The sequence below is a fragment of the Camelus dromedarius genome, chromosome 10 (assembly GCF_036321535.1).
Source record: "Camelus dromedarius isolate mCamDro1 chromosome 10, mCamDro1.pat, whole genome shotgun sequence".
NCBI lineage: Eukaryota > Metazoa > Chordata > Mammalia > Artiodactyla > Camelidae > Camelus > Camelus dromedarius.
Window position 1 is genome coordinate 54,170,039 of NC_087445.1, and position 9,091 is coordinate 54,179,129.

The following is a 9,091-nucleotide window of genomic DNA, read 5'->3' on the forward strand; positions in this document are numbered from 1 at the left end:
TGTATCGGGTGCACCACCTGAAAAATGGGGCAACCTTAGTATTTCCCCAAATGCGGGAAAGTTACACAAGAACTTAGAGGACTTTAGGGGATGGACACAGTATACAACAATCACACAATGAGAAAATGTTCTTTTCAGCAATTCTTTTTTATTTTCTTAACTGAAGTACAGTCAGTTTACAATGTGTCAATTTCTGGTGTACAGCGTAATGTTTCAGTCATACATGTACATACATATATTCATTTTCATTCACCACTTCTTTAGCCTTTAAAAAACTGTATTATATCAAGGGGAATTGTTTGGTTTTCTCTTCGACGCCTCTTTAACATATGCTAATTTTCCTTTTTTAACAAAGTGAGAGCAAGTCTCAAAGTCAGCTTGTGCCTTCACAAAGCAAGTTTATTTTATAGGCTGTTTAAAAAAAATTTGTTTTCTTTTTAATTGTTTAAAAAATTACCTTTTATTTGAGACAACGGATTATCAGTTTTCAATGTAGAGGACCAGTGCAAGGTTAACTTTTTAAGATATATGTGTTGATGATTACAAAAGTGTAAGTCAGTTGAAATAACTTGAATGGTTTACACGCCACCTATCTCAGGGTTACGGCGAGGACTAAACCGGGTAACAGGGGGAAGGCCCAGCCTGGGCTGTGCTCGTCCACCCACGCTCGATGGGTAAAACTTCAGACAGTGACGAGTAAGACTAAAGGGCACCGTGCAAACAAAAGCCAACCACAAAGGACGGATGTGAGATCCCAGAACGATGAGGAGCCAAACAGTAGCAGGAAGGGGTTCTTCAAGTAGAAATCAGAGAAAAGAGGGAAAGCATAGCAGGAAAGTCCGTTAACAAATAGTTCCTGCGCCAGACGATGCGCTAATCACTGGGGAGAATCCGAGTACGCCTCTTACTCCAGGACAAAGCTGTCAAAATGGTCAGTCTTATTTCAAAAAGCCCCGCATGCCAAGCTAAAGATCATCATGGTGGCAGCAGAAACTTCAAAGTCTTTCAACATCTGTTCAGCCCCTAGTACTTTACATGGTGTTTGAAAAATGTTTGCTGAAGAAATGGATTTCAGTTTAATGGTGTTTTTGTACATTAGCCATAGACAGATATATATATATATGTATATATGTATGTGTATATATAGAGAGATACATAAACATGCACATATATACATATTTTAAAAATATTACATATTCCTCTTCCCTCCTTCTTCCAGTACCAGAAATCACACCTCACCCCAGCTAAGGTAAACTGTCACTTCCATCCCAATCCCTGCATCTGGGAGTGGAAAAGAGTCTACACATCAATCTAAAATCATCATTCTGGGCCTTCACTTTCTCTGCCTTTCCAAGGAAAGCTGCAGCTTTCTTCAGTGTTGCTTTTATGTCAAACTTGGATCATCTAAATACCAGATCCAATCGAATTCAGGCTGTCATCCCCTTGGGGATTTGCTTCTTTGAGAAAACAATCCTGGTTTGACTCTTGGCAAAAACAATTATTCCCAGCCAGGCATCCTACAGAAATGTTGCGAAGCAAGTGTAAATAGGGTTGTGAAACCCAGACAATTTCTTAGCAGTTCCTCCCTCCTGTCCAGCCCACCCCAATTCTGAAACTTCTTCCTCCTTTTTTCCCTTCTTTCGTCGAGTCCTAATCTGTTATAATCTCTGAAACAACAAATTCAGGGCAATGCTTTTGACAACTCTGTGGCTTGGACACCTACCTCCAATGAGAGTTTTCTGAGATACTTAGAAATATCCTTATAAGGTCAGTCAAATTCTTATCCTTTCTTGGAGGATGAATGAGTCTTAAAAGTCAGTTAGCCTTTTTTCTATCACATATGGGCTTAACAGAATTATAATATACAGAGCAAAACCTATACCCCAAAATGGAGATGTCCAGGATGGAGGGTCCAAATGAATATTTTATTTCAGAGAAATTCTCCAGATGGTGAGTCGGAGCCAAGAACAATGTCTCATTGTGTCTCACTAAAGCATGTTTGCTCCATTGAAATTTATTGAGATAAACCAACCCTCCAACCTTTCCATTTCAGATGAAACTCCCCCTCTGGTTCTATGATTCAAGTCTTCGTCCACCCAATGCAGATAAACAGGTAATTCCATCACCTCTGTCTCTTCCTCCTTCCTCTCCTCCCATCATCTTCATTTCTTCCATCATCACTCTCAACAGAAGGCTCTTATGCAGTCCCTGGGTGTTTCCACTCTACCTCTCAAAATCCACATGATCTATTACACGAATGCTGAGCCTGTCCCTCAGGACACATTTCTAGGCAGCTCCCATCAAAGAATTACCCTCTTTCCTAAATACAGACCTAGGGTGAGAGGATATAAAAGCTTGAAGGGCTCTTTAAAAGTCATGTCCTTCAGCCTCTTTCCTTTCATCAACAAGAAACTAAATCTCAGAAAAGTAAAACAACTTGCCCAGGGTCACATGACTTCTAGTAGGTTTCTGGAATTATGTGTAGAATATAATCACATGTCAAATTGTATATAATTATATGTAAAATTTGAAGTGTACATGCTTATGTATATTTTTTTTCTGATGAGACAGTCAATAGCTTTCATCATATTCTCCAAGTAGTCAAAAATCCTCTCCCAATAAACGATAACCACTGATTGGTTTTATATATACAAAACTTTTCCTAGGAAGTGTCCCGTACTAAACACCAGTTATCAGGCGGGAGTGTAGCTTAGTTAGTAGATTGCATGATGAGCATGCTTGAGGTATTTGGTTCCATTCCCAGTACCTCCAGTTGAAAAAGAAAAACAAAAGAGAGAGAGAGAACACCAGTTATCATAAAACATCTTGACTTCAAGACTAGCCAAAGAAAATTGTTTAACTTCCAAATGCTTCTTGGAAGTTGGATTTGGCATAGAAAATGCTGTAATTCTAAACAAATACACACACACATACACACAAAAATGAAAAAAAAAATAGATCCTATACATAAAAGTTTATTTTGGATTTTTAAGTATTTAAATTCTAAATTAGTGAATTATCTCATTCTTATTTTAAAAAATAAGTTCATGTGCAAATAAAAGTACTTAAGTGTGAAATGTCACAGCCTACAGCATCTTCTCAAATCACAGCTGTTTCAAAAAGAGAAACGAAACTGAGTGGAGTCAGAATTGTTTGTTCTACAAAAAGTAAACTGGCCTAAATAACTTTACATACTAATATTTCTCAATCTATCATAAACCTAACCTAAACTACAGTTATTTCTCATATAATTCTGTTTCTAATGCTTTTCTGTGGTTATCCCATCATTCTAATTCATCTTTCAGAATACAGGAAACAAACATTAGTTTCCCATTCTCTCTGACTTGTTTGAGTCAGCATTCACTGAACCCTCTTCCATAGCAGGGCGGGTGACTTAAGGACTGGGAGAATGACTCAAAGACTCCTCCTGGAAAAGCATACACTCAAGAAGAAGACAAATAAATGTTAACTGTAACAAAAAACACAAACACATGGCATGAATACGGCTGTGGGAGCCAATCCTATGGGAGCAAAAAAGAAGGGGATAATTAATTTTAACTCAGTGTTGGCAGGAAGGTGTGAATCCAGGAGAGATTATGAGAAGGATGGCATTCAAATGAGGTCTTAAAGTAGATTTTCAAAATGGAAAAAGGCAGGATTTCACACTTGATTTTGTTTTAGGAACCAAGTCTGCTGTGCCTCGGAGTAAATGCTCTTTCCTTTAATATGGTTTCTCGTCTCAGCAGAATGCAAGGTAACCGAAGGATCCATCTGAAAGCAATTTTACATACGAGATTTGCTTTCTCTGGCTTCAAATATTTCTAAAATGTACCTGTCCAACAACATCTATGCTGGTTACCTATCCAGGGAACTATCTTCAGGTGAAAACATCTAAATGAAAAGGGAGACTCACTCTGTTTGCCTTTTGCTAGTATTTCATTTGTCAAAACTGGCTTTTTAACAAAGTCCTTACCCTGATGTTGGTATTTTCATGGGAACCAAACTAACTGCCTGGGATGCAAACTCAGCTCTGTTACTTACTTAAAAGTTCCATGATCAGGCTACTTAACCTCGTCTATACTTCCATTTCGCCATCTGTAAAATGAAGGTAATAACAGAACCCACCTCATGTGGTTCTCGTGAGAATGAACTGATTACATGTAAAATGCTTAAAACAACACCCAGCATACAGTAAAGCAACAATAAATGTAACTTTCTTCCAAGAAGAAATGTTTTTAAGAGTTTATTTCTAATGTGCTACATCGATTTAGTAAGAAAAGAGTTTCCCATCTTATTTCACTTTTAGGCAGACTCTGAAACTGCATTTACTTTCAGAGAAGGATGCCGAAAAAAAAAAGCTAAATCTGATGTCTGATACCTAGACAGTAATGGCAGTAACAGAGAAATAGCTTATTTCAGAAGGTCCATGACATAATTAGGGATAGAATAAGCAGAAATTGTATTGTATTATAACCAATTTTTAAGCATTCGCCAAAGTTAGGATTGACAGCTAACCTAATAGTTCTCTCTTTTTCTTTTGTTCCTTATACTTTTAAAGCCAAATCTTCTATTATTCCATTTTCTAGGTATCACACAGGAAAACATTGTGAGATCATAGACCTACTCACAAATATTTGACTAAAACAATAGTAAATTTTTCATTTTAAACCAAGTAAAGAATTAGAGTTGAGGAAATTTTATTGTCTGTCCTTTCCATGGTGTTGCAAGCCCTTGGCAACAAATGTCCCAACAAGCTGAAGAGAATTTGGCTAGTCCACTCAGAGCAACAAGGGAGATTTGATACAGGCTGTAGATTCTGATAAGGGCTAGAGCAGATGAATGTATGAGAACACAGTGAGAAACCCCGGAAAGGCCTCTGATCACAGCAGCTGAAACTGCACCATCTCACTGCTTAGAGTGTGAGTCAAAGAACTCTGGGGCTGGCTGGCAGGTTCAAATCTTAGCACTGCCGCCTTCAAGGTATGTGGCCCAGGACATGTTAGTTAACCTGCTTCTTAATGTGCAAAATAGGGACAATAAATGGGTTTGTTGTAAAGATTAAATTAATATCTGAAAAGCATTTGGATTAGTATTTGGCACACAGTGCTATTTAATAGTGTCTACTAAAGAAATACTGCAGCAATTTGGGCACTTACAATTATTTCCACATGCAGGTATGGAGAGGGTTTCAGTTTTTAGTGTAGGCTCTCTCCGAGAATCATTAAATTAAAATAAATTATCAGGAAGATTTTTTTTTTTTTGGTCCAACTTTTTTGGGGGGGGGTGATTAGGTTTGTTTATTTATTTAATGGAGACACTGGGGATTGAACCCAGGACCTTGTGCATGCTAAGCCCTCGCTTTACCCTCCCAAGAAGATCTTTAAAATTTGATACTGAGGTAATTGACCATAAGGAACATTATACTTGCATTACTTCTTTAATATCTAGATTGCAAATAAAAATGTATTTGGATTTGACAATGTTTTAGAAATGCAAAAGCCACATAGCCATTGATATTTTCTATATTCCCAAGAGTTTCATGATTAAAGAGTCTAAAATCCATTTAATTATTTTAAGAGCTAAAAATTGAAATAGCAAAGATATTAACAATCTACAATCACTATGAATATAGCATAAGCAACTTGGTTTATGGAAAGGAAGATCCCAAAAAGAAAAATACTCCAACTTCTCTCCATGTAAGGTAAATACTACAGAAGATAATAAAAAGCTTTGTTGCTGAGTTTCATTCGGTTTCATTCATGTTTAATCATGTAAGCATTAAGACTTCCTAAAGCAGAGGTTGAAAACAACCAAGCTCTAATCACCCTTTTCCAATCCAAGACTAATCACTGTCTCACATGAACTATAAATATGCCCTAAGCCAAACTGTGCCCAGGGTCCATTCCAGGCCTCTATTTAGATGTAAACTGAACATTTATAAGAGGTGAGATTTCAAATGCTTATCTGGAGGGGAGACAGCATATCACAGGTGTCCCCTTCACAATCAGTTACATCATTCTGGAACACCAGGCTCATCCCTGCAAGCGGGCTTATGAATTATTCTGACTACAATAGCAAGTCTTACCCCTTAAATGGACTGTGGTCATCAGGCTTATAACTCTGATTCTCCTGCTTTTTCTCCAGTAAATACCAATTTGTTTGTGTATGCAATGTTTTCCGAAAACTCTATCATGAATTAATTTAATTCTTTATAGGAGCACTTGCGTGACAGACTGTCAAATGGAAACTTGGTACTTGAAAATTTCTGTACCATCTGAAGAGGTTCTACTCTAGAACCTTCTCCACACTTTCACACTTTCTTTGACTTGGGAGAAGTGTCTCAAGCTATAAACAACAGAAAGCCTCCATTATTTTTGTGGTAGATATGAGGAAAATGGACTGAAATAAAAGTTGAGATGAGAAATTAAGTACTTTTTTTAGTTGGGACTTAAAGTTTGTATGAGAAGATAAAAACTCAGGTTTGGGTCCCAAAATAAACTGCTTTTGAATTTGGAAAATTTTGTGAGGTGCTCTTTGTGGGGAGGTAGGTATCAGACCTTAGAAAGTGACTTGCTAATATTTATCACGAAGGAAATTTTCAAAATACCAAATTTGTCTTCTATCACACGAGTGTATATACCACCCACTCACTTTGTGCGGTGTCACTGAAAAGTCTTGGTTTTAAAAGATGATATCAATGCCACAAAAAATAAAAGCCAATTATTTCCAGTGCCAAATTCCTTCCTTCCTTCCTTCCTCCCTCCCTCCCTTTGTTTTCCTGTTCTTTCTTTCTGTTTCTCCCTTCTCTCGCTGTGTGTCTCTGTCTTTGTGTGTGTCTCTCTCTGCTTTTTTTCCTTTTATCTTGTTTATTCCCGTCTTTCTGATGAGTGTTTTAAAAGAGGCATCTACACACAACCCTAGTACTGGCCCAAGCCCCAAGAACCTTCCATTTAGCAACGCTCTGGGAGTCGGGAACCTTTGTAACAACAACAGCAAAACAGACGAGCTTTTGCCTGATGCCCCAGGTTTCCTCCCAGTCTGCAACCATCCGTCTTCACCGGATCTCGGTCGGATCCTGAGAGCGACAAAGCCTTGTAGAGCCCGGCCCCACTTCGGCCAAAGGGGCGATTCCCAGGCCACCGGCCAGGAGGCGCTGTGGGCCAGTCCCCCCGTGGCCACCGGCAGCCGGCGCCCAGCCTTCCCTCCCCCCACCGCGGAGCCCAGCCCGGCGGCGGAGCTCCGAGTTCTGCACCGCCCGCCGGGGTTACTCTCGGTCATTCCGCTGCACCATCTCGCCCCAGCTTCCCCATCCGTGCCCGGACTGAGGCTGCCCCAAGAGACAAGCAGCAAAGGGCAGGAAGATGGGGGGCGGAGGATTGGGCACCTCGGCTCCAGGTTCCCCAGGCTCTCCTTCTAAGTCTAACGTTTTTTAAAGAAACAAAACTCGTCCTCCCGCTGCGCCAGGGATGCCAGCTCCGGGGAGCGCCTGAAGACCGTGGGGCACGACCTCAGGTCAAACAAACCCCTGAGGCCTCAAATGAGCAATAGCCCATGGACCCGGTTTGGGACACATCCCAGTCGAGTTCTTGAGGAACAAAAACGCGTCGCTTCAGTCCGGGGGCGCACGGGTCCGATCCCCAGGTCAGAGCCCAACTCAGACCAGCTCCTTAAGAACGAAGTGGGAACCAACGGCTGGCATTCGTGCCGGTGGGCGCCGACCGACCCGCAGGCACAGAGGTTTCCAGCCGGCTCAGGCGCTTCCGAACAAAAGGAAGAGCTCAGTGCCAGACCTGCCACTCTCCCCACTCCGACAGCAGCGCGCCCAGCACCACCAGAAGCCCCCGAGTCCACTGCGCCCCAGGTACTGCGCCCAGGTCTCCGCGCACAGAGATGCTCCCGGGGCTCCACAGCCGGGCCAGCACCGAGCGCAGCGGTGCCGTCTCCGGGTCGCCAGAGCTCGTCCTAGGACGTCCTTCCCCCATTTACGCCGCCCCCCGCCCCGTTTGCACTGCAGGAGGCGAGGAGATGGGAGTTCGGACTCCAGACCCCGAAACCCAGCGCTCCCCAAAGTCCCCTCGGCCCCGAAGCAAAACAATAACCCCAAGTCACTGGATCGCCTCTTACCTGTTTTCCACTTTCGCGTTTGCGTCTCTCTTCCCCCACCCCTAGAAAAATCCTTCGGGGTCAAAGTAGGAGAAAAAGGAACAAAGCGCCCGGAGAAATTGTCTGTGGTGACACTGGTCGCGCGGTGCCCCCTTCCCTGACTACCTGCGCCCGGGGAGAGAGGTGTCGGCGCGGCTCTGCCGGCCCTGGCCGCACTCACTCTTCCTCGGAATTACCGGGGTTTTGCCGCGACTAGTTCCTTTTATAGATTCGGCGGCGCCGAGCGCAGAGGTTACTATCGGTCAAAGCCTGTTCTCTCCCTTCTTCCCCGCCCCCTTTCCCGGCCTCTGTTTATGTAGTTCAGTCACTCAGCAGAAAGCACGTGGAGTCTCGCCCCGCCCCTTAAACGGGCGACGTCCGGCCGCGCTAGCAGGGCTGGGGCAGGAGGGCTCAAGTCGGGGAGCGCCCTGCCCCCGCCAGGCCGGCGGCCCAGGACCACAGCAAAACGCGTGGCGTGGGGCTGCGCCCGCCAAACTGCCTCATCCTCCTTCCGGGCAGCCAACAGCACCGGTGGAAATCGCTTCCACTAAACTGGTGCTTTCAGCAATTTTTGTTTCCTTTGTTCCTTTACTCAGTTGGAGGGACTGGGAGGGGGGGGCAGGGACGGAGAACGCGAGACTGAAAACTCTTTCGTCCTTTTTCCCCTTCAAATGCCCAGGATGTGGGAGAAGGTGGACAGTTGTCTGGATAACCGGCTGGTTTTGTTTCCAACCACAAACCCTGAATTTGGAAATCAAAAGGTGACTTATTGCCTCCCAGCGTGGGCCTCCTAGGTCCCTGGGAGGACCCCTGAAAAGCGTCTTGTTCCTTGTCTTGGCAAACTGGGGGGAGGAAAGAGACCACAAAAAACGGAACAATGTGGACCTTTTTAGTTTCATCATATTGGTCAGCATCCCAGTGATAGATAAATATACATGGCTTGTATTTT

General features: G+C 42.9%; 1 protein-coding gene across 2 annotated transcripts in view; it reads right to left on the reverse strand.

Annotated features, from left to right (window-relative positions):
* Positions 1-8,411, reverse strand: part of ABCA1 (ATP binding cassette subfamily A member 1) — a 126,746-nt gene extending 118,335 nt beyond the window's left edge. The window contains exon 1 of one of the 2 annotated variants that reach the window (XM_031450123.2): positions 8,125-8,411. The gene's annotated coding sequence lies outside the window, so the exon portion shown is untranslated. The remainder of the gene's footprint in view (positions 1-8,124) is intronic. The other variant, XM_010978696.3, reaches the window with a different exon arrangement.
* Between the last annotated feature and the right edge of the window lie 680 nt (positions 8,412-9,091).